This window comes from Canis lupus, chromosome 1 (assembly GCF_011100685.1).
Source record: "Canis lupus familiaris isolate Mischka breed German Shepherd chromosome 1, alternate assembly UU_Cfam_GSD_1.0, whole genome shotgun sequence".
Classification (NCBI taxonomy): Eukaryota; Metazoa; Chordata; class Mammalia; order Carnivora; family Canidae; genus Canis; species Canis lupus.
Window position 1 is genome coordinate 66,361,775 of NC_049222.1, and position 25,859 is coordinate 66,387,633.

The window sequence follows — 25,859 nt, forward strand, 5'->3', positions numbered from 1 at the left end:
GTGGATAATGTACTCAGCAATTCAAGCCTTTGCAACATCCACCAGAGAGTGGGCATTTGGAAGCAAAGAAAGAAAAAAACTCACATTTATTCATTTCCATTCTGTGATTTAATCCTCACAGTAATCTCTAGAATGGATAATGTCATCCTTCTTTTATAGGCAAGGAAGATGAAACTCAGAGAATTTAAGTAATTTGCCCAGTCACATATCTTATTAGTGGCAAATGGGACTTGGAACCTAGGTTGTCTGTGTTCAAGTCCAGCATTTAAGTCTCCTGAGGTGTTATAATCTTATAAAAAATGTTGAAAAGATTAAAATTAAAAGGGGAAATAACATAACTGATGCACAAAAATCAAGGTTTGATTGTGTTACAGTCTAGTGAAATATAATTTAATTTTGGACTCCATTTTCCCATTGAACCATACCGTAACTAATAGGCAATATTCTTTTGTGAATCAGAGCCTCAGCATTTGCATTTTCTTGTGGTTACATTATAAGAAATAATGTGCAATGTTTTGATTTCTTTGTACCCACAATCTAAGACATTCAAAAACAACAAAATTCCACAAAGGAGGAGGAAAAAATAAATCTTAGAGGATTTTGGAAAGAATAGTATCAACTTTTTATAGCAATCATAAGAAAATCATCTACATTCGTATCAAATATCAGGTTTCCAGCACAGGAAAAGAAAACTGCAGTACCTGCCATTTTAAATTACTCCCTGTCATGTTTTTATTCCTCCTCCTCCCCTGGGATGTTAACGTCTTGAAGAAATATGTGTGCGCTCTGAAAATATTTCCTGAAGTCAGTGGATTCCATATGTTCCTAGGGAAACAAATTATTCACTCCGTGGGTCATTCCTGGTGACATTTAGATCTTCTAATCAGTACATTTAGGCCCTATGTACTTTATATTTTCTGAGCTCTCTTATGTGGACCTACGTAGAACTCAAGAAATATTTTCATGACTCAAATCTTCGCTTAACCTAAAAGAACACACATGAACACACATACACACCCTCCTACACGTTTACATACACAAATACATACACAAAGACACACAAACATATGTACTTTATAGTTTAATTATATTGGACTTTGGTTTAAGAAAAGATCATTATTTCAAACCAAGTAAGTGATATATCCTAAATGCAAAAGAAACATTAGAAATGTACTTAAAAATACACTCATTATCTTTAGTTCGTAGAGTTGATCAGAAGAAGGGAGGCCAAAATAACAAATTTTAAGAGACTGTTTTTGTTTGGTTTGTGTGTTGTTTATTTTACAAAAATAAAGATCAAGAATTGGAGTGTGATTTTTGCTTTCCTTCGAACCAGAAAAGGAAAAAAAAAAGTGTAGTTCTTGAAATACTTTCCTCATTTGGTTTCAGGGTACTTCATTTTTTCTGTTTTCTGAAATGTTAATGAGTCGTCTCTTTACTGACTCTGATGTTGAAGCTTCCTCAAATTATTTCATTGGTCCTCTTCTTCATTATCCTTAGAAATTTCAATATTATCACAGCCTTCATTTGCCATCAATGTGCTATAAACTCTTCAAACATATATTTTAGTCATTTATTGTACAAATACTTGTTGATGACTTATACATCCAGGAATTTTGTGTTATTAGTTGGAACAAAATAATCATGGTCATCACCATTTTACAACTTAAAGTCCAGTACTGGAGCCATATATTAAGTATGTAAAAAAAGAAAAAAATAATAATGTAACCAAATAACAGTACTGCCAGCAAGGAAGAAAAAAAAAAAAAAAACAGGACACAAAGAGAATAAAGTAGGAGGAAGTGATTTAGGTTGAGATCTAAAAATTAAGAAAGAAAGATTCAGTCTAACAAAGAAAGATAGAAGATAATCTATTTGAATAATCTCTAATATCTTTGATTTTAAGATGCATATAACTGAACTCTACTTTGCATACAAATTCAATTACCCTGCTTCTTCTCCCAGCTATTTCTGTCTTTGTTAATAGTACCAGCATTCACCCAAGCTGGCCACCTCAGAAGAGTCTCTCAATCTTCCTTGTCCCTCACACTTTACATAATCCCTCACCAAATCCCATGAATTCCACACCACAGAGAAAGTGTTTAATAAGTGTCATTTATTAATGAATGAGTGGCTCAATCAATGAGCCAGTGAGTGGAAGTATCTTTGGACTCCTGCCCACTGGTGAAAAATTTCTAAACGTCACCATACATCTAACTTAATAACAATAGAATGTGTTTCTTCTTCATTAAATTGTATACTCTGCCTTTGAAAGGAATGTAAACTACTTTTGTTGAACACATCATAATAATAAAAAGGAGGAGAGAAATCAGTTCCTATCTTGTCACTAAACCTCAGTCAACCTAAAACAGTTTATTGATAAAGGGAAGGCCACGTTTTTTTTTAGGACGTATTGCTCCTGGGGAAAAGCATCAAAAAGGAGAAAATAATGCTCATCTTTTACTACCTTTATACAGAACGCTCATAGATTTATACTCCCACCCATATCTCTTCCCTGTACTACTTGTCTATAGGCTTATATATCCAACTGCCTACTCTGAATTTTTACTTTAATTTCTTAAACATATATATCTAAAATGAACTTCTGATATTCTCCGCCAAATCTTCCTCCTCCAACAGTCTTTATTATTTGGGTTAATAACAATTCCATCCTTCCAGTTGCTCAAGACAAAAATGTTGGGGTCGTTTTTAACCTATTTTCCTTATGCCCCATATTCAATTGTATAGAAAATCTTGTTGGATCTACCATCTAAGTAGATCCAGAATCTGACCAGTTATCACCACCCCCACTCCAAACCTTGTCTTGAATCAACTCTGTCTCTCTCTCAAATTATTGCAAAATCTTCCATAGGGTTTCTGCTTCCATACTTGTTCCCCTAACACCCTTTTATAAAAGAGAGTCAGAGAAATACTTTTAGCTCAAAACTCTTCAGTGGCTCTATCCAACCTGGGGTAAAATCCCCAATCTGTACAGATGCCTCACGTGACCTGCCCCGTTGCTGCTCTTCCCTGAGATGTACTCACCTTTGAGTACTCCCTCTTCACTCTGTTTCTCCTTACCACACCAATCTTTTTGTTATGTCCTGAGCAGTCTGGATAAGCATTCCTCTCAGTGCTTTTATAATTAGACTGTTGCCAGATCCTGGAAAATGATCCTAAATCCTCCCTCTTCCACCCCACCTCATGGCCAACCCTTTATCTCCTTCTTAATTAGTCCTCCTCTGGCTACCCTACTCAAAATTACAAATCCCTCCCTGTCTGACACTTCCTATTCCCCCTGCCATGCTTTATCTCCACAGTACTTTCAAAGTCCAAAATTCCATCTGATTAATGTTTCCACTAACTGAAATGTCAATTCTTCAAAGCAGTATATTTTGTCTTCTTCATTGCTATTGTTAGCAGTGACATACAGTAAAGTAAAAAATGTAAGTGAACAAATAAAGGATAAATGAATAAATGAAAAATAGGTATTTATATGTTGAGAATTAGCCTAGAATGAAAATGGAAGATTGGGCCAATACTTGCAAATTAAAAAGGAACCTATCCTCTTTTATGAACACCCAGAGAAGATATTTTCTACTCTAAATAGATTTTAGCCAAATTTAAACTCTAGGTGCGGTAGAAAGAGAGAAGTGGGAAGCAAATTAAGGACAGGCTTGCTATGGAGGGGTAGATAAGGGGAGAAGTGTGCATTGTGACTAACCTGGATATCTGGTTTGGGAATTGTGAAGTTTACGCTCAACTATTTCCAACTCTCTGGCCACCTATTAGGTTCTAGATTCTACAAAGAAGATAGATAGCACCAAGCATCAAGATAAAGATGCTCATTAAAAATTTGACACTAACATTATCTCTAAATTCCCTGGAAGTTAAGGCAAAAAGCAAAGCATGTTGAGTTTAATGTGCATTTGTTTATGTCTTTGTTTTGCCCAGGAAAGCATGTAATTCAGTCCACAAAGACAAATTTAGCTTACAAATGAACAGTTGAAAATTGACTTAGGTTCTCCAACGAGGACCTATGGATAAGAGAGTGAACAACATCTTAAAACATAGTTTAATGAAATATATATATGTATTTATATATTTATATAAAATTTATGATTTTTATGGGCTCTCTTCAAATGCAAAGGGCATAACATTAAATGAATATACACTGAGCCTCATGGAATACATAGTAATATACCTTGCATGTTTATTTTAATACCAGTGGAATCTTCAACATTTTGCTCCATACATCCCTACACTAGCAACATACCTATGACTTAACTTTACCATCTTAAACCATTATATAGCACACAAAATTACTAAATAAAAAGAGTTGGGGGTGGAGGTGCCACAAAATGGTTGATATTACTTTTGGAGGAAAAGCTGTTGAAGTTTTATCACACGTTTTAAAATATTTTTGGAAAATTAAAATCAAATGTCCAGAAATGCTTTTTAGAATTCATGTCTCTAAATTGATCATTTTCTTTGCCTCCCTCAAGCAGAAGTGATTGCTTTGTGTTACTTTGTTCAGATCCCTGACAACTACATGTAGAAGCTTTGAGCTGTGAGATTTTTAATCTTCTTTTTTTCTAGCTTTATTAAGGAATAATTGGCAAATAGAATTGTATATATTTAAAGTAAACTTGATAATTTGATATATATATATATACACACACACTGTGAAATGATTACCAAGTTGAAGATAATTAACACATGCATCTTACATAGTTAACTCTTTGCGCATGTGTGTTTGAGGTGAGAATGTTTAAGATCTACTTTCAGCAAATTTTAAGTAAATAGTACTGCATTATTAACTATAGTCACCATATTATATATAAATTAGATCCCAGAACTCATTCATCTTATAACTGAAATTTTGAACACTTCAATTTACACAGTCCTAACTTCCCCTCTTCCCAGCCCCTTGCAACCATCATTCTATAATTTCCTTCTGTAAAATCAATATTTTAAATCCCACATATAATACTACTACCACTTAGAAGTATTCATTCTTCTCTGTATGGCCTATTTCACTTCCCATAATGCTCTCCAGTTTCATTCACGTTGTTACATAGAGCAGGATTTCCTTGTTTCATGTGGCGGAATAATAATTCTATTGTACATATTCACTCCACATTTTCTTTATCTATTCATCCACTGAGAGATATTTAGGTTGTTTCTCTATCTTGGCTATTGTGAATAATGCTGCAATAAGCATGGGAGTACAGATATCGCTTTGACATCACTGATTTCATTTCCCAGTAGAATTGCTGGATCATATAGCAGTTCTATTTTTAATTTCTTGAGGATCTCCTTACTGTTTTAAACAGTGGCTGCACCACATCCTTGCCAACATTTGTTATCTCTTGCCCTTTTGATAACAGCCGTCCTCACAGGTATGAGGTGATAATCTCATTGTGGTTTTGATTTGCATTTCCCTGAAGAGTGGTGATATCAAGCACCTTTTCATGTACTTATTGGCCATTTGTATGCCATCTTTGAAAAACTGTCTATTCAGGCCCTTTGCTCATATTTAATCAGATTATTTGGTTTTTGGTGATGCAGTTGTATGAGACATACATATATATTTTTTTTTTCCAAAGAAGATCTTTTACTGAGACTTATTTAAAATCCAAATAGTCCTTAATCCAAATAAACTTCAACTCAGCTGAATTGCTGATGGCTGATCTAGGCAAAGGCTTCATGGAGACAAAAATAGGCCCCCCTACAAAGACCCTAAAATGAGTTCCTAACAAGAGTGTGAATGTCCTCAGGGTCTCTGTCCCATCTTCTTCAGAGTTCGATTGAGCTCCTCAAATTTGTGAATCTGCCGGATGAAGAAATCCCCATAGCGCCTGGCGACCTTGGTGTCTGCAATGTGGATCATGTCCTTATCAATGTAGAAGTCAACTTCGGATGCCGACTGAAATTCACCGTCAAGGGCAGAGATGCCACTGGTCCACACTAGGTTCTTCATCTTATGCTTGAAGACAAGGAGCTGGATCCTGAACTCCTGCTCTGTGAGGTCCAGGAAGCCGGCCAGCTTGGCCACAGGCATGGTAGTGTACAGCTTGAGGAAGCTACGGATGGTGGAGAGCTGGGCCTGCTGCTGCACTTCATCAGAAAACACCTTCAGCTGCTGCAAGAAGGGCTCCTTGTGGTAGTTGGGGTGCACATTATCATAGTTGGGCACCACAGGTGACAGGAATTTGGGGCACGAGTAACTGAAAAGTTCCTCATAGACCTGTGGGTCACCCTTCTGCATGCGTAGCATCTTATCCCTGTATTTCTTCCGCAGCTGCAGGTGAATGCTCTCATCGATTCGCATGGGGTACATGGTGAGGGCGATGGCCAGCAGCGCGAGCATCTGCTCATTTTGCTTGTTAATCATCTCATACTTGTATGTAGTCCTTTGGAACATGCTCTTGGTCCTTTGGATGTAGAGGAGGATATTGGCAAATACCCGGATGGCATCCTGGTAGCGATGCATCATCAAATATGCAAAACCGACATAGTAGTATGTGGTGACCTGACACTCAGGCACACGAGAATACATACTCTTCTTATTCAGTTCAATATTCTCCAGCACCTTGATGGCCTGGTAGTAATCCCCTAAAAGGGAGTGCAGACGCAGAAGCCCCACCAGGCTGAAATACCCAAGCATCTTGTAAAGGGAGTGCCGTCCATACTCGCCAGCCACACTCTTGGGGTCACCACCACTTGTGTACACCTTCAATTGCCGGTTAATGTTGGATTTTTCGACCAGGGAGTGGAGGACATTGAGGACACTGAACATTCCAGATTTTGGGATTGGAGCGAAGGAAGTCAATCTCTTCCTCTGACTTCTTGGCAGTCTTACAGCAGTACTGGCTAAATGACTGAAACTGATAGATGAACTCATCAATGATATCCCAAAGCCACTGGTTAGGTAGTTCAAGGGGAGCAGGACCATCAGCATTAAGAATGTAGTTGAAGAGATTGCAGTAGTTGTAGTAGGATTCAAACCTCTGCTCCAAGGAGGGGCCCCCACTGACTTTGGCATATATGTGCCTGTAGTAGAATTCTTTGTACAAAATCAGGAAGACGGCATCGTTGCCAACCTGTGGAGCTATGGCTTCAGCCTCAGGCCAAGGTGTATTCTTGAAGAACCTTTCAGTCAACTTGGTCCAGCTGTTCTCATAGATGTCCTGGATCTCATATACTTTCTGATCAATGACATCGCTGGATACACGACTAGCCTGCAGCTCATACACCTTCTGGTCAATCAAATCCGAGACGGTTTTGTGAAAATACTGGATGAAGTTTTTGATCACTTCAGGGATCACCTGATAGGTCTGCTGTTCATACTGACGTTCGTAAGCCAGATCCTGCTTTGGGTCTCCTGTGTGCATATCGTAGTCGCCTGGGTAAGCATAGGGATCATAAGCAGCCTCGGACTCGTAATCATCAGCGGGGTAAGACATGGCTTCTGGGCTCAGGAGCACCTCCCGAGACATACATATATTTTGGATATTCACCCCTTGTCAGATTTGCAAATATTTTCTCCCATTCCATAGGTTTTCTTTTTATCTTCTTGATTGTTTCCTTTGTTGTACAGAAGCTTTTTAGTTTGATATTGTCCAATTTGTGTATTTTAGCTTTTGACGCCTGTACTTTTGGCACCATATCCAAAAAAATCATTGCCAAGACCAATGCCGAGGAGATTTTTTTCTATGTTTCTTCTAGGTTTATGGTTTCAGTTCTTACATCCAAGTCTTTAATCCATTTCCAGGTAACTTTTGTGAGTGTGGTAAGATAGGTATCCAGTTTCATTTTTATGCACATGGATACTCAGTTTTCCCAGCACCATTTATTGAAGAGACTATCCCTTCTCCATTGTTTGTTCTTGACATCCTTGTCAAAGACTGGTTGACTGTATAGTCATGGATTTACTTTTAGGCTCTCTATTCTATTCGATTGGTAGATATGTATATTTTTATGCCAGTGCCACATTGTTTTGGTTACCATAACTTTATTTTATAATATAATTTGAAATCAGGAAGTGATGCCTCCAGCTTTGTTTTTCTTTTTCAAGATTGCTTTGGCTATTTGGAATCTTTGTGATTCCATATGAATTTTTGAATAGTTCTCTTTATTTATCTGAAAAAATACCATTAAAATTTTGATAAGAATTGCATTGAATCTGTAGGTTGATTTGGGTAATATAAGACTTTAATTCTCTAATACAGTCCATCATCATTATTCACAGATTATTTGCAAATTTGCTTCAAATCAATATCCGCATTGCTTTCCTTGTCATTCACAGAAAGGTAAGAAAAACGAAAAATTTGAATCTCTAGCGGTACATCTCCCAGCTGAGGTAAAACTGTCTTCTTATTTCAGTTCTCACACTGTAAGCAAGTACTTTTTTTTACAATCTATTTAATACCTTTTTAAATTTGTGCATTTGACTGGTGATTTTGCCACTTTAGTTTTTATTTAAATTTCAGTTAGTTAACATACAGTGTAATATTAGTTTCAGGTGTACAATTTAGTAATTCAGCACCTCCCTACAACATCCAGTGCTCACCGTAAGTGCACTCCTTAATCCCCATCCATCCAACCCGTCCTCCCACCCAACTCCCTTCTGGCAACCACCAAAATAAATTCAAAATGGATTAAGGACCTAAATATGAGACAGGATTTTGCCATTTTCAATGATCACCAAATGTAGTACCAATGTGCTGTTTAGTCTTCCTAAGTGCAAGAGATTGTGATATGGATTAATGGAGAAAATGAATGCACTGGATAAGTTTGTTGAGGCATGAGTTATCATGAGAGTGCTGCTGACCATGAGTTCAATACTAGTCATCAAGAATATGTATTAAATAGAGTGTCTTTAAGCAGAAACATGAATAAAACAAGGTTATATACTGATGAATTGTCAAAAATACTGTGACCAGAGGACACTGTATTTCCCCTAAGAACAATGTTCAGTATTTGCTAATTCAGTGTTTGCCAAGATTTTATAAAATGTAACTACCATGAATAATGATAATTAATGTATATAGTCAAACTATGAAATACAACCTTTGGAAAAGGCTTTCGAATGTAAAGCTTATGTCACTAGAGCTACCTTGCTAGATACAGTCTAGCTAAAAGAGCTCATAAATAGCTACATGTCTCCATGCTGCTAATCATTGATCCTTTTATTTACTTTATTTATTTTTTTATTTATTCATGAGAGAGACACACACACACAGAGAGAGAGAGAGGCAGAGACACAGTCAGAGGGACTATGCAGGCTCTATGCAGGGAGCCCGATGTGGGACTCAATTCCGGGTCTCCAGGATCACATGCTGGGCCAAAGGTGGCCCTAAACCGCTGAACCACTCAGGCTGCCCTCATTGATCCTTTTAAAGAATCAAAAATAATATGTAAGTAACTCCTCCCTTGATCTTGGGCGCTCTCTTCTATTGGACAGCATGACAGAGGGGTATATTTCTAAGCAAAAGTTGCAAACCTTTTTGGAAATTACATCTGAAAATAATAAGAATACTAAGCTATCCATAAAGATATATTACATGTAATTCTGCAGGCATTAGATCTACCAGTATAACTGGACCCTTGAAGTTTTTTTCTGTATTTGTTTTTATTTTCAGGGATTTTGGAAAGGGAAGAGGACTTGAATTCAGAAGACTTATGTTCAGAATCCTTCCTCCACTACCCTCTAGCTAAAATTATTCTATTAATCTGAGTCTCCTTATGCAAGAAAGAGAAATATCTTTTTCACAAGCCTATTGTCACCAGAAAAGGAAATTATATAGAAAGCACTCTGAGAATTATAAGGGTTATACATTCATGCCATATCCAATCTAATCTAATTAATGAAATATTTATGTTAGAGTCATATTCAAAGGTCTATCTTTTGTCTTCATCATTCTCAATTTGGCTAAAACATTTTACTCTGCTGATTAACTTCATGAAACAATCTCCCTTGTTTTTTAAGCAGCTACATCATTTCATTCCAATTCCGCCCTTTTATCATTGTATTTTCTTGGCCTATTCTGGAAAGATCATGATTTGGGGAAGGAGAAAGGGCAAGGGAAAGAGAGAAAGAAAGAAAAATTTCTGAGTCAGAAAACCCAAGTTTTAATAAGGCTCCACTGGTATAGAACCTTATACAGTTACTCCTTGTTTTCTAGCTTTCTTCATCTATAAATTTATTCTAAAAAATATATACCTTATAGGATTCTTTTGAGTGTTAAATAGATAACAGAAATTATTATGTTCCCTAGGAGATGACTAAGTTGAATCACACCCTGCCCTACATTCTGGTTTACCTCGGTTACCACTGACAGGCCAGCCTTCCCGTGCATCAAATGGATTTCTACTCTAATTTGGATCTGTACATCTCCTGCTCTGACTCAAGCTTCCACATCTTGTCAACACTCAATTCTTGTGCCGTGCCCTCTGAAGCTTACGGTTTGTCACCATCAATAAACCCAATATTCTCAATCTCTTCTGTGTTAGTGCTCTTCACATCAGATCCAAGTTACCTTGCATGACTCTCAATTGATGGCATTTTCTTCCACTTACAGGGAGGAGACAGATATTCTCTCTGCCGTTTATTGCTTCTTCCAACCTCCTGAAAATTTATAGCTACTTCCAAGTGCATGCTATCAGACTCTGATATGTGATAATCCCTCCTTGTTGCAAAGGTCTATCTTCCAGGTCACTTCCTCTCATTTAGTCAATACTTTTTATCATCTTACTCTTTACCACCAGGTCTGTATTATGTTAGATGATTTCAATACCTACCCAACACTTGGGTAGCTGGTTCATTGACCTCCCACACATTCTATGTTATTCCTGTGCCATAACCTTGAACCAAGCCAAACCATGTAATGTTTCCCAAATATGCCCTCTGTCTTCCAGTCTCAGAATATTTGCTTAAGTTCTTTTTTTCTGTTTATGGAGCACTTTCCTTTTACATCTCGATCTGACAAATTTCTATTTATCATTCATTGCTACCCTAAATGTTATTTTCCTCATGTAGTCTTTCTTGATCTTTTAGTTTGACTGTGAACTTTCCTTTCTTAAAATCTCGTGTCATTCTTATTAGAGTTAGCCTCTATACTCTTCTGCATTCTCGTCTTATCCTCCTATGTCTTATGCAGATGTTTATTATTATTATGGTAAGTTCTTAGATGGCAGCAGCAGCTACTTTTTACCTATGGTGGCATTACTTGATCAATCTAATACAGCCATTTATTTAAATATATGCTCAACAATCACTGTTTAATTAAATAATTATAACTTCCTCACTATTAATAACTAAAGTGTGTTTAAACTTGAGGCGCCTGGGTGCCTCAGTCAAATTCTTGATTTTGACTCAGGTCATGATCTCAGGATCTTGAGATAGAGCCCCACATTGGGCTCCATGCTCAGTAGGAAGTCTGCTTGAAATTCTCTCTCCCTTTCCCTCTGCCCTACCTCTCTCTCTGAAATAAATAAATAAATCTTAAAAAAAAGTTTTTAATCTCAATAGACTTCTGGTTTCCATAAAGACTATGGAATCAAGCAAAGGGATAGAATAGCATCCTTTTTGGATTCTGACTGCCTACAACATGCTTTTAATTCAAACAATTTTTTTAAAGATTTTATTTATTTATTCATGAGGGACACAGAGAGAGAGGCAGACACATAGGCCAAGGGGGAAGCAGGCTCCCTGTGGGGAGCCCGATGTGGGACTTGATACTGGGATTCTGGGATCACGCCCTGAGCTGAAGGCAGACACTCAACCACTGAGCCACAAGCATCTCTCAAACAATTTTTGTTAAATGAATAAATTCTGTTTGGGTTTCTTTTTTGTTTTTGTCTTTTGTGTGTGTGTGTGTGTGTGTGTGTGTGTGTGTGTGTGTGTGTTTGGTCAGAATTTCCCATGCTTAGCACGTTTGAAGTAAGACATGTCCGTGCAAGAGACAAACAACCTGCAAAAGTCTATACAATACTGAGTAAAAGTGGTGGCAAATCTCTAAATTTGTAATTCCAAACCTTGACTAATTAAATTTCTGCAAGTGAAACCAACCACCAGATTTATAATCTGAGGATGAGATAATTTTGGAAACATCTCTTGTAAAAGGCATGGCTCAGAACTGGTTCCATTTCTTACTGTTTATATGACCTCTATACTCCATCCAAAGTGATTATGTATATTTTTAGAAATCTGAGTGTTTATTATCTATGCATTGAGTAAGAATCTAGGAAACATAATTGAGGCAAAATAGTTGTACAAATCTAAAAGTCAGTAACTATTACAGGTAAGTGTTTTAAAGGTGGATAATTTAATGTGGACCCATTTCATTTGAAATATATTTATATAATATTTATAATGCAATTTTGATATATGAAAAAAATAAATTCCAATTTAGTGTTTTTCCTAAGATTGGCTGAATACAAAAAGACTAAGAAATGTTAGTTCGTATGTATTTGATATTGTCTGTTCTTGGCTTGTCATGTATAATTGTGTCATATAAATAGGCCCAAGCCAAGTAAAGATAATTTAACAATGTAAAAGTACCATGACAGCTCAGAAAGATTATTTAAGGTCACATAACACAGCAAACTGGAGTTTCTTTTTGTCAATTGTGGGGTTAATCACAGTGGAATAACACTTCTATTTAGCTAATCCACATCGCCTCCATTTTCAGAGAAAACTGATAAACCACACCTTGTTCTCAGAAAATATTTAATAACTAAGAACTGGAATGAGATTGAAAAGCCAAGTTGTATTTCTCATATTAAAATTAAAAGCATTAGACAAGGGACAAAAACACTAGGCTTTGTTGAATCAACTCTCTAAATTCTTGTATTTATTCTACCACTGAATTGCTCTAGGGAAAACAAAAACTGTCTTTTTGAATATGCCTGTTTTAAACACTGACAATATTTTTTTAATTTAAATAGTAATTAATAATAATAATTAAAGGCAAGGGTAAACCCGTGCTTCATATGTGCTAGGCATAGAAAACTCTGACCTACAAAGACCAAGTAGAAAATCATTCATTCAACAAAAACAATTTGAGCATCAAAGCACCACAGAAAGCACTCAGAAGAAAAAAATTAGAAAAAAAAAAAAAGACTTCTCCCTATCACATTAGACTCATGGTCTAACAGAGAAGGAAGGAACGTTAAGAGAAAAAAATGAATATAATTATAACCCATCTATGGGACAGTCATTTAACATGAGATGAGTTCTTGGTGGGCTTTTGTAGCCAAAAGAAACTTTAAGAAAGAGAGAAGATTTAGTTGGGCTTGAATAATAAATGGAAAGATGATGAGCTATGGACAGCATTCTAAATAGTGTTCTGAAATAATAAACATTATATTTTTTGAAATCACAAGACTTTGGGTCAATTGAGATCTCTGAAAGCCAATTAACCTCTGTGAACCTGAGGTTTATCATCTGAGAAATGGGAACAATAGTAATACCTACCTAGATCTTATAATTATAGGAAGGACAAAATGAACTAATCCCTACAGAAGTGCTCTGGAAACTGCAAAAACCCACAAATATGCTATAGTCTTGAAAATACTTTTTGTTGGGGAAATGATGTTAAGTGAAGAGCCAGAGGCCCATGAGCCTGGTGTATGGAGGAGTGCTGACAGTAAGAAAGCTAGCTTGTTTGGAGTGGAAGACTTATTGGGAGTCAAGGTAGTAGATACAGTTAGGGTCAAACGGTATTAGTTGCGATCTTAAAAGACTAGTTGGCATTATTTCAGTGGGCAATGTAAAAAGCATTCTAAGTTCTTACAGTTGGGGGCAGAGAGGGCAAAGCAAACGTGAATTATTTCCTACTAAAATTATGCAAATGGACCAAATGAGGAAGGACCGATCAAATAGTAAAAAACTCAGCATTTTAGAAATGATTTGATAGCAACTTGAACTAGAATATTGCCTATGATAACGGGAAGGAGGACTTGTGATGACACAATTAACTTGGCTGAGTAGCTTACTTGTTGCTAAAGTGAGATATTCAAAAAAAACACCCAAAATCTCATATTGTTGTTTGGCCATGAATAGCACTGGGACATAGAAAAATAACATTACGTTAAGTGTTTAAGGGAGGAAAGATATTCTGTGTTCATGGACTGGAAGAAATAATATTGTTAAAATGTCCATGCTACCCAAAGCAATCTATAGATTTATTGCCATTCCTATCAAAATACCAACAGCAATTTTCACAGATATAGAACAAATAATACAAAAATATGTATAGAAATACAGAAGAACTTGAATAGCCAAAGCAATCTTGACAAAGGAGAACAAAGCTGGAGGTATCAAAATTCTGGATTTCAAGACATACTACAAAGCTTTAGTGATCTATTTTGATGACTATTGTGATTACTATTTGATTACTATTGATAACTATTTGATTGCTATTTTGTATGGTAATTGCACAAAAATAGACACATAGATCAATAGAATAAAACAGAGAGCCTAGAAATAAACCTATGCTAGATAGTCAATTTATCTATGACAAAGGAGCCAAGAGTATACAAAGGGGGAAAGAGACTTTCATAAATGCTACTGGGAAAATTGGACAGCAACATGGAAAAAAATAAAACTGGACCACTTTCTTATACTATACACAAAAATAAACTCAACATGGATTAAAGACCTAAATGTGAGACCTAAAATTATAAAATTCCTAGAAGATAACATAGACAGTAATTTCTTTGAATACAAATCAAAATTACTCTATATATATATATATGTGACATATATATGTGACTATTACTTAGCCATAAAAAAGAATGAGATCTTGCCATTTGTGACAACATGTATGGACTTAGAGGGTAACATACTAAGTGAAAGAAGTCAGAGAAAGACAAATATCATATGATTTCACTTATATGTGAAATCTAAAACACAAAACAAATGAATAAACAAATAAAAAGCAGAATCAGACCTATTAATACAGAGAACAGACTGATGGTTGCCAGGGTTTGGGGGGGGGCACATTGGGCAAAATAGGTGAAGGAGAGTGGGAACTACAGGCTTCCAGTTTGGAATGAATGAGTCAGTGGGATGAAAAGTAAAAGGTGTTGTGTGTTGTGTGGTGACAGATGGTAGCTACAATTGTGGTGGCATGGCTAACACATAAACTGGTTGAATCAATATGTTGTATGCCTGAAACTAATGCAATATTATATGTCAATGATCCTCAAAAATAAATAAATAAGTAAATAAATAAATGTAAGTAAGTAAATTTAAGGGAGTAGAGAGCCAAAGAGGCAGGGAACAAAGAGAATCGGCAAAATAATAAGTTTGTTTTAATGACATTGAGATACTTGGATAAATAAATATAAAGTTTGAGTAAAAATACTGATGTCATAAGTATGGAGTTCATAAAGGAAATGCAGAGAAACTGGGATTTATTTGTATGAGACAGAAATGGCATAGGGAGTTGATAAGAATAAAAATGCTTACAAAACAAGTGAAATATGAGAAACAAGGAAAACAAATGAAAAATGAGAAACAAGGAACAATAAGTAACGATTACTACTATTTCAGTTATTTTAGTAAGTAAAAAATTTTTATAATACTGAAATTATTAAAATGTTCATAATTAATAAAAAGAAAGCCCTTGAGTGAATCTTTAGAAGTATTGGGACAACAAATTGCAGTGTTGTTCAGTGTGTTTGTAGACAAAGATAGGATCAGGGAAAACAGGAAATTAAAGAAAGAAGTTCCCAAGAGGGATCAAAAGATAAGATCAATTTTTTCTTTTTAATATAAAAGTTCCCTCTTCTTTTCTCTGGCACCCACCTCAAGATGGGTATAGGCATTTGAAGAAGAAACAAGCCAGGCACTGCAACCCTCTTTAGCAGACTGGGACAAATCTACAATGGGCCCAGGGACCATTGCTGATTGTGGAGGTCAGAGGACAGGGGAGCTTGGTGAAGTGGAACATGGGACTCTTGTACAGAGGATCAGATATTTAAGTGGGAGGAGAGCTAATTTTTATAGAATGCTTATTAGACATTCAACATTATCCTAGCTGCTAGAGAGTACTATTCTCATTCTTTGAAGAGCCTCACAGAAGTTAAATAATCTGTCAAAAGCCAAATACCTAGTAAGTGGCAAATATAAAGATTTAAATGTCTATAGGCCAGACTCTAAAGTCTTGATCTTTCTCTATTTCACTCTTTCCTTAAAATAAAATTATGGTATTGGATATTCTCTAAAACCCCTTCTAACTCTAATATTTTCTGTATCTCCATTATATAACTATACCAGTGGACTACTCACCGTGTTCATTCATTGCTGGTGAAGTAGGGATTTTAAATGGGCCCTTTGGGGGCGCCTGGATGGTGCAGCCAGTTAAGTGTCCCACTCTTGGTTTTGGCTTAGATGGAGATCTCAGAGTTGTGGGATCCAGCCCCAAGTCAGGCTCTGTGCTCAGAACAGGATTCTGCTTAAGATTCTCGCTCCTTCTCCTTCTGCCTCTTTCTGACACGCATTCTCTCTTTCTTTCTCTCTCTCTCTCTCTCAAATAAGTAAATAAATCTTAAAAAAATAAAATGGGGCCTTTTGACCGGTATTCCCAGGGCCTGACCTTCCAGTTTCTTTTACTTTCTCCTGAACGCCTCATCTTCACACTTCTTTAATTTAAAAATATATCCTTAATTTAATAAATACATCACATTTAACTTTGAAAAAAAATTCCTTATTCTGTGAAAAAGGACTAGCAGAGCTGGACATTAAATGAGAAATGATTCAAATGGTCGTAAACATATGTTGGGAAATTCAGGTGACATTGCTTCCTTTTTTTTTTTACTCCAGGGTTATAAAATACCCAAAATGTGCTTTAGGAATCTGTATCCTGCAACAAAATTTTAATAATAAATGATATCTACAAAATTACGGAGTTGGGAGAAGTTTCATGAGAATCTACCCTAATCCTTGCATTTTTACAGACGAAATAGCCAAGCTACAGAAACACTAAGGCAATAAGGTATTCATTTAAACACCTGGGCTTTGAAATGAGATTATTAAGACTAAATTTTGGCCTTTAAAAACAATGGCTTCTGTGTGATTCCCTGATTCTCAGTCAACTCATCTGTAACATGGGGATAATTACAGTACCTACGTGGTACAGTAGTTGAGATGATTAATTGAATGTATACACAGTACTTAGCACAGTACCTGACCTAGACTAACTTCTCAGTAAAATTTATTATTATTACTGCTATCAGCAGCAGCAGCAGCCTTGTTATTCAGGGCTAGTCAGAGGCAAAACTCAGACCTAGGTCTCACATGCACTATTTCAGTATTCTTTCACTTTAGTTTCAAGGGACTGCACAGAATTGTAAGTTCATGATATTGCACATGAGTAGGGTTTGAAGGATGCCTTCTTCCTGGGTACCTCTCTCAACAATGGGAAGTCAGTTTTCATAAATCACCATATATGTACTTTTTGCCACCTTGCTCTTCCCACAGTGAATTAGGATGAATGCCCTGATGAAACGGCAATAGTAATTCTTCATCACAAGGGCAATCAGCCCTCTTACAGAGCTGATATGATTAAATACACAATCATTTGAAAATAAACTGAAGTTGAGACTTTTTATCAGCCTGGCTGTCCGTGGCACAACGGTTCTCTAATCCTCCCACAGCCTTCTCCTGGTAAGAATGATAACCCATTGGCACAATGCTGTACAGTTTTTAGAAAAGCCTCCACTCACATGTTCCTGTGTGCTTCTCACACATTGCTATGCAGTCGAAAGACAAGGTACTATTATCTCGTTTTGTAGATGAGAAGAGTAGAGCTAAGGAGTGACTTACTTGGGGCGACCCAGTCGGTAAGCAGCTGAGCCTGTCTACTCAAATCCACAAATTCTGTCTTCGAGGGCATATGTGCTCTTCCTGCCGTAGAAAGCACACTCCCCTCAGCTTGATTACTTACAAGATAAAACAATTTTGGATTTATTTTAGATTTTAGAAATATTTTCAGATCAGGTTCAAGTACAAAAGAGTTGCCAAGTCAGTTCTTAGAGTAACTGAAATGCACTAGCATCTTGTGAAATAAGTCAGTAGGCCTACAGAAATATCCATTTGGTTTTCTGGAGGGTCAGTAGTTGCGCTGCTGCCAGAGAGAATTAGGTACCTGTGAAGATAGAGCTGAGAATCTTCCTCCAGTACTTAGAAGAAGACGTAGTAAACTTTCCAGAAAAAAAAAAAAGAAAGAAAGAAAGAAAGAAAGAAAGAAAGAAAGAAAGAAAGAAAGAAGAAAGAAAGAAAGAAAGAAAGAAAGAAAGAAAGAAAGAAAGAAAGAAAGAAACCTGACAGAGCAAGCAAGCAATGGTCATCTTTCTAAGTTGTTATCAAGACTTCTGTGCAACATCTGATTCTGCAATCTGTCATTGCCCAAAGCCAAGAAATGAAGAGACAGTGGGAGTCAAGTTCTTTGTAGAAAACAGTGCAGTTGTTGGGGGCTTTGTTCCCTTCCTTCTGCCAAATGGGATGGGACTCTGGCAGCTACACTTTGAATAAATCCTGAAAACAGTTCTAAGGGCCAAGAAATTACTTCATAAGGGAGAGGGAGGGAGGAAGAGAAGGAGGCACTGGATCCCTGGAGCAATCAATTTATGTGCTGTGGTATGAGATTTGATTATCTTTATCTGATTTTTATGACTTCAAATGCTATTGGTCACAAAATACCCAGCATTTTAAAGATCTGTGACTCACTCTTTAACCTGGTGACCTGTCTTTACATACTGGCTATAAGTTCAATTTCCCCCAAATAATTCAGTACGCATTAGCTCCGCATTCCCTAAGAGTATTATCTTGTCTTTTGTTAGGTAGCATTGGATTTCATTTTTTAATTCCTCAATTCTAATTCACTTTTCAGTATCCAGATAAAATAATCACAGCAGTATATTATATGGAAAAAAATATTGAATTTGATATAGGGAGACTTGAATCAAGATCCTTGGCTTTGTTATTAACTAAATATACAGTTGTATTAAGCTTGATTGTATTAGGTTTTTTTACTCCTCAAGAGCTCAGTTTTCTCCTTTGTTCAGAAAAAAAAATGTTTATTTCTAATTTGTAAAGCTTTGATATTTTCTGAAATTCTATGGCTTTCTGATTTCCAAACAATCCTTAGGAGTGTGTATGTTGCCAAACTGAGGAGTGTGTAGTATTTCTAAGTACAATACACTCTTCTTGCACTCTGAGGGGAGAGTAAAAGAATCTAGAGTGTACAGCACATATAGATAAAGCCATGTTTTATTTCAAAGTATTCCAATCCAAGGAAATTAAACAAACAGAAACAAAATCAATGAAGATGTTATGTATATGTTCATATCTACTTTAATTCACAACTTGGAAGAATGTGTAAAATAACACAGAAAAATTGCAGTATCAAAAAATTAAAATAAGGAAATTGTGAGTAGAACAGAAGGTCAAGACCATAAGGAAAGACAGAACAAAGACATGTATAGCTTGATAAAGTCTATATTGTTAATAATATTGACATTCATGTCAGTCCTCACACTGTTTTCCCCATGCTTATAGATCACAAACTTTTGTATGGGGAGGTGAAGTGATATGTATTATATTCAAAGTCACATATTTTCAAATATCTGTGGAGGTCTTTTCTTACAAAAAATCCATCTCAATCAGGAAAAACCCTGTCACAGTCTGTATTTCCTAGGTCCTGGATCATATTTAGAGCAATCAGGATTGGATAATTCTACATGTCTTATGAAAATAATCTATTCTCTTTAATGCATATAAATATCTGGTCCACATCGAAATAGGTTTTAAATCCAAGCTCTGGATCTTTATTGAATTGTTTTTTAAACTATAACTCCCAAATGTATGTCACCATTTGATTCTTTTGACTGTACTAACCACCCAGAAGATTCAAATCAAGTAAAAGCTTGATGGCCATCTGGTGGAGATCTTACAGAAGGTGTTCATACTTTGGGCAGAGCCTGGCTTCTTTTCATAAAAGCTGGTGAAAACTGGGTGTGGACTTAACCGTGTGGACCAGTTCTCAGGCACGAGATAGAATCCAGGAGGCCTAGCTGGATCAGATTTGTTTTGCAGAGCACTGGACAACAGATGTAAGCCAAGGAGCAAACACTAGTATTAGCACGGGGATTACCAGTCACTACCAAATGAATATTATTAAACAGAAGACTCAAGAAACAACTGTAGTGACACAAGCAGGAAAGAAGGCAAAAAGTCAGTAGCTAAAGGGATCATGAACTGGTCAGAAATCAGAGTGGAAGGTAGGATGTAGTGAAATATTTATGACATTGCTATCTTGGCTGTGAATAAGTGAAGCAAGGCTCCCAGAAACCCCCTCCCCCGCCTTTTGTTTTAATATATATATATTGAATGGTAGGTAGATTAGTCCGCTAACAGCCTTAGGCTGTATGTCTGCCACTGTAGTTATCCAGTAGAGAAGACACAAATGTCTAATCCTCTTAAGATGTTCTGGATGGTCGGAGTTCACCTTAGTACCATCGTTCTGGGAGAATAAAAGGAAAAGGCTTCTCAGACCCTTCAATAATTTAAACGTAGGATATCTAGAGAAGAGGCCCATCTTTGTCAAATTTTGATTTGAGGGACAGTTCATGAGTCTCTTCCATTTTTCCACATCTTGAGCACAGAGGCATTTTCTATTATTTTTCTAGAGTATCTTTTGAATGGTGTTTGTAAAACAAAGAGCCTTGAGAGATGAAGACCATATTTCCCAAAGCAAAAGGGCAGGTTTGCCTACTGTGTTGTATAATAAAAAGCAGAGTAAAAGACAAGAATAGATACATCTGTTATAAAAGATTCAGGTTCCCTATCTTGAGACACCTCTGGTTTAAAACCAGCTACTACAGGGACAGCTATTACCTAATCCTTGCACTGTCTTGTGCGAACTGGGGTGTGGGGAACCAGCACAAGAAAATGTTGATACTCTGGCAATTGATACTGCGGATAAGATCTTTTGTCTCTGAACCAGGAGTCTCGTATCTTCTGCCCACATCTATGTAACTGTGACAGGCTAACTTGTTAGCTTGCAAGGAGTATACAATCTCAAAGAGAATAAAAATAATTTAAAATAACTTGCTTAAAAAAAAATAAAAAATAAAAAAATAAAATAAAATAAAATAACTTGCTTATAAAAGAGCCAGCCTAAGAGAGACCTGCCTCTGTTAACTACCTCTAGTGAGAAGTGATCCTTCACCACAGGCTTGGGAAAACTTAAAAAATTTATACAAACCACTACATGTACTTTATGTGATGTTTGATATATTTTAGACACCAAAAATACTGACTTTTACTCAACTGTACTTCGAAGCTTATGCATTACTACTAAGTCAAAACCCATTCATACTTAAATATATATATTGAGCACATTATCTCTAACATAAACAAGATTTCCTCTTGGGAGATAAAACCTGGGGTTAGAAATCCTATGAATTTTCCCATCTGATTTTCAGCCTCAAACTCAATAACTTCGGTTATTCTTGATTTCTACTTCAATTTGCACTTAGTTTTTATTTACTTCCTCAGGGGAGTTGTTTGCAAGTCTCAAATAATAGCAGTTTATAATTAAATTATATCAACCTATTGTTTTTCAGTTATCATATCTATATTTGTCTAGGTCAATATTTTGACCTTTTTTTTTTTTTTTTTTTTTTTGGTTTTTTGTTTTTTCTTTTTTATAAGCCTTTTGTTAAAAACTCTGGGAAATGCCCACCATATCTACATGGTACTCTTGATAGAGGTCCCTTGGAATTTTTTTAATTCTTTTTTTTTTTTTTAAGCACTTGTTAGCATTTAATGAACATCCCTTCATGTGGCTTCAAGGCACCAGGACACAGCTCTATCCACCCCACACATAGATCCTTAGTTTCCTTAGCTCTCCTACTGAAGAATTTAGCTTTCAGGACGACAGGCTGTTTGGGGAGCTTTCCTGTTCCCTAAACCTTGTGGTAGCTCGATGGTATCACATCTAAGACAGGAGCAGCTCTAGTCTTGATTCAGCAGCATTTACCTGGGTCAGCTCACTGACCAAGGTTCACAGTTTATCAAGGTTGAGAGTTGAGCAAGAAGCTCCAGTTCCTCCTGAAGTGGTCATGCCTCACACCAGCTTTTGCAAAGTAACCTGAGTGATATTTGTCAAAGTTGGTCCTGTGGTGATGCATGCCACCAGCATTACCCCATCGCCCTGGGTGCTTCCAGTTCTTGCCAATGTGGCTGTGGCTATGGCTCACATGGCCCCAAAGTTTCCGGCTCTTCCTCAGTCTGGATGGCATGTTGGAAGCCCGGACAAGAGCATCACATTTGTTTTTAAACGTTATTAGTATTGTATCTAGATTGGGGTGGTCACCCTGGAATATAGTTGGAGAAAGATGCAAGTGGAGAGGGTGAAGGGTCACAATGTGCAAATGTGAAAGAAACAACAAAATGTAGGGATCTAAGTTGAATGTCAGGCAACTAGGCAAGAAGGTCAGTAAACTCCAAAGAAATCCAGAAGGGACAGAGCAGATTGTGGCCTGAGGCAGACATGCCAGTACATCCCAAATTTAGATTACTGGGCCTTATCACTTTAATGTTCCAAACAACTCCATCAATACAAATGCACCACACTATTCACTTGAGCAAATCTTTGCCAACACTCAGTAAGTCTCAATTTAAACACATCACACATCTGTTTACATTCAGGAGAGAAATCTGAGAATTTTCATCAGGATATACAAAAATTGAGTCTGGAAGTCTGTGGTCTAACAAGTCCTCCTACTCAAAAGCAAAGTCAGTATCGCCAGAAAGACTGAGCACGGACAAAAGGAGGGAGGCTTCAGAGATGATGGGGAATAGTGTGTCCATCCCAACTAATCCAGGTTAACAATCAAGCTATCTTTCTGGCCACACCAAATTGGCCAAGACTAAATTTATGTGCTTCCTTAGTTGGTGTCACAAAAAAAGATGAAATGTTTATTTCAATAATTATATATTGGAACTCACAGCTTTCATTTTCTTCAAGACTGCATGATAGGGCCCTGGCTAATAAGCAGGATTCTTCTTTCTATCAATGGAAATTTTCCCCTAGAATTTAATTTTTTTACTATTTATTTATTTATTTGAGAGAGAGAGCAGTGAGAGCGGGGAGAGGGAGAAGGAGTGAAGCAGTCTCCCTGCTGAGGGAGGAGCCAGCCATAGGGCTCGATCTCATGACCCTGAGATCATGACCTGAGCCGAAATCAAGAGTTGGAGGCTTAACCAACTGAGCCATCCAGGCGCCCCTAGAATTTACATTTTAAACCAGTTTTCCTTTTAGTATATAATTTTTTCACTCTCTGCTATGCATGCAATAAAAGCCATTGATCACCTACTATATTTAAAGCATTTTATTCACCACAGAGTACCAGATAATGAATAAAGCAAAATCCCTGCCCTAAAGGAACTTAAAGTAGGCAGTTATCTTTGGAAACAGACCATCATAGAAGCATACTTAAATTGCCACTCCAACAAAAATATTTAGGTTGTTAGTTGGTTTAACTTACTACATTTATTAAATGATATGACCTATCAAAATAAAAATGTTTATAAATATTATATTTATATAAAATGTATTTACGTATATTTAGATATATAAATGTTACTATACTTTTACAAAGTTGAATGGAGCCAAATTACAAGTGTCTAGACTCATTCTTGTAATTTATTTTTATTAAACTGTAAGGTACTAGAAATATAAAAAGGCTATATTAAAAATAGTAGCAATAATAAATTATGATTTTTCTAAAACCATTATAATTTTCATTCTCCAGTCACGCATCAAGCACTTTGACTTGGTCACTCCTTCCTACCTGTATAAAGGTGCTGCTGAGTTACTCTCATCTTGTGAATTAACTGCCATCATAAGGTTTGTCTTTCTGAGAAAGTGAATCCAGGGAAACTAACCCAAGAAAAGTTTCAGATAGCATGGTCAAGGTAGATGATATAGATGTTGAAGACTCTTCCTACCACTACCAAACAGCATCAGGCACTCATCTGATTTATTTCTTGTTGGGGTTCATCCCTAGGACAGCCACCTCTGTCACTGCACACAGGATAATTATTACATTGACATATCAGGCCATAGACAAACTGCAGCTAAGATATCTGCATAGATCTAGATAGGTGATCCTAGGTCACGTGGACAAAAGTGGAAAAATCACATCCAGAAATGTACCACTATCCTATTGTTCTTTGCTTCAGACAGTAAAACTACCTTACATTCATTCATGTATGGTCAGCACTTAATATCTGGCATTGCCCTAGATGGAAAGAAAATGAGTAAATGAACTCTAAATACAAATATCTAATTTTCATCATTCCCTGCAACTTTAACCTCCTCCAAGCTTCTTTCACAAAAACTAAGACACACAGTCTTCAACCAAATTAGGTCTCTGGTCCCTTTACCTATCTTCTCTCTTCTAGAATATTAACTACCTCCCTCTACCTCCAACATACATCGTTTCAGTTGCTTCTGTACACAACTTGTACCCCTGTAGCTTCATATATTAATTATGTTTTTGCCAGTTCATGGTCCCTAGTCCTTCTATAATGCCTATTTAGAAAGTCCTCAAACTTTTACCAATGTAACAAATCCACCTTCTTCCTTCTTAACAACCAAGAGACAAGGAGAAAATCACTAATTGTGAAAATTGTGACCCCTACAGATTTCTGGTTTCTGGCCTCAGTGGGGCTTGCAACATTTCTTTGACCCTGGTCTTTATCCCTGCCTCCTATTCTCTCATGATGGAGATTCCAAATCTTCACTTCTTTCCTTAGGCTCTGTGCTCTGTTGCACTTGCCACAGCCCAAACAGATGATTTCTTCCTTCTCTACCTTGTTCTTAATTGTGCAAAGTACGTTTTCTGAAATTTGATCCTTCCCTCTATTTACTTTGTTACTGTTCTGGAGAAATCAGTAATAATTTCTTTCTTGGATGCCTGAACACTCTAACTTATCTCCCTGCCCGTAGTCTCCTGCTTTTCTCTATCATCTGCATCCTTGCATACAGCATTCATTCACTCTAATCCTATTTCCATATGCTGGTAACTTGCAAACCCTGTCCTGACTGATCTCCTTAACTTCAGATCCACAATTATAACTTCCTTCTGAATATCTCCAAGCGGACATTCAACAGACTTCATATGCTTAACATGTCAAAAACTAAATTTTTTAATCTCCTGCCCTGCAACCTACTCCCGTCTGTACTGTTTCTGAATCAATAGTGCAAGTCAGAATCTGTCACCCACTGTCAGCCTCTTCTTACTCACCAATCTCCCCAGACACCACAAATAACTGATTGCTAGCCATTGTCATTGTACTACCCAAATATCTTTTCAGTTTTACTTCTTTAATCCTCTAATGTTCAAGTCTTTTTCATTTGGGCTTAAAATCATGAATGTAGCCTACGAACTACTCTTGTTTCCTCAACTTTACTCCCTATCTGACACCAGAGCATTATTTCTAAAATATACATACATAATTCAGTGTGAAAAGGCTGAAAATTTCTGATAAATCTCACTGTTCATCATCTAAAAGAAAGGAAAAGATGACATAACACTGGAAATTAAGACTGACTGTAAACGAATGCCAGAATTTAGGAAGCATTTAGAAAGAATCCTCACTAAATGCAAAGTCAGTGGCACTGCCCACCCTAAACAAGAGGAAGTAATATACATTTGTATTTACCATGTATCAAGTGATGTAGTAGGTGCTCAGGTAAGAAACTAATTCATCCTAACTCATTGGATCAGAAGTGTACTCTCCAGAAGGAATACCTCCCTAGTCACGGGGGCAG

General features: G+C 36.6%; 1 long non-coding RNA gene and 1 pseudogene across 22 annotated transcripts in view; both read right to left on the reverse strand.

Annotated features, from left to right (window-relative positions):
* Positions 1-25,859, reverse strand: part of LOC102153070 — a 182,183-nt gene that overhangs the window by 133,098 nt on the left and 23,226 nt on the right. For 16 of the 22 annotated variants that reach the window (XR_005353900.1, XR_005353903.1, XR_005353902.1 and 13 more), the window contains exon 5: positions 702-825. The exons of 5 other annotated variants lie outside the window; for them this stretch is intronic. This is a non-coding gene — a long non-coding RNA (uncharacterized LOC102153070). Of the gene's footprint in view, positions 1-701; positions 826-17,839; positions 17,921-25,859 lie in introns of all 22 variants that reach the window. One more of the 22 variants, XR_005353898.1, reaches the window with a different exon arrangement.
* On the reverse strand, positions 5,594-7,484 carry LOC612687 (annotated as a pseudogene).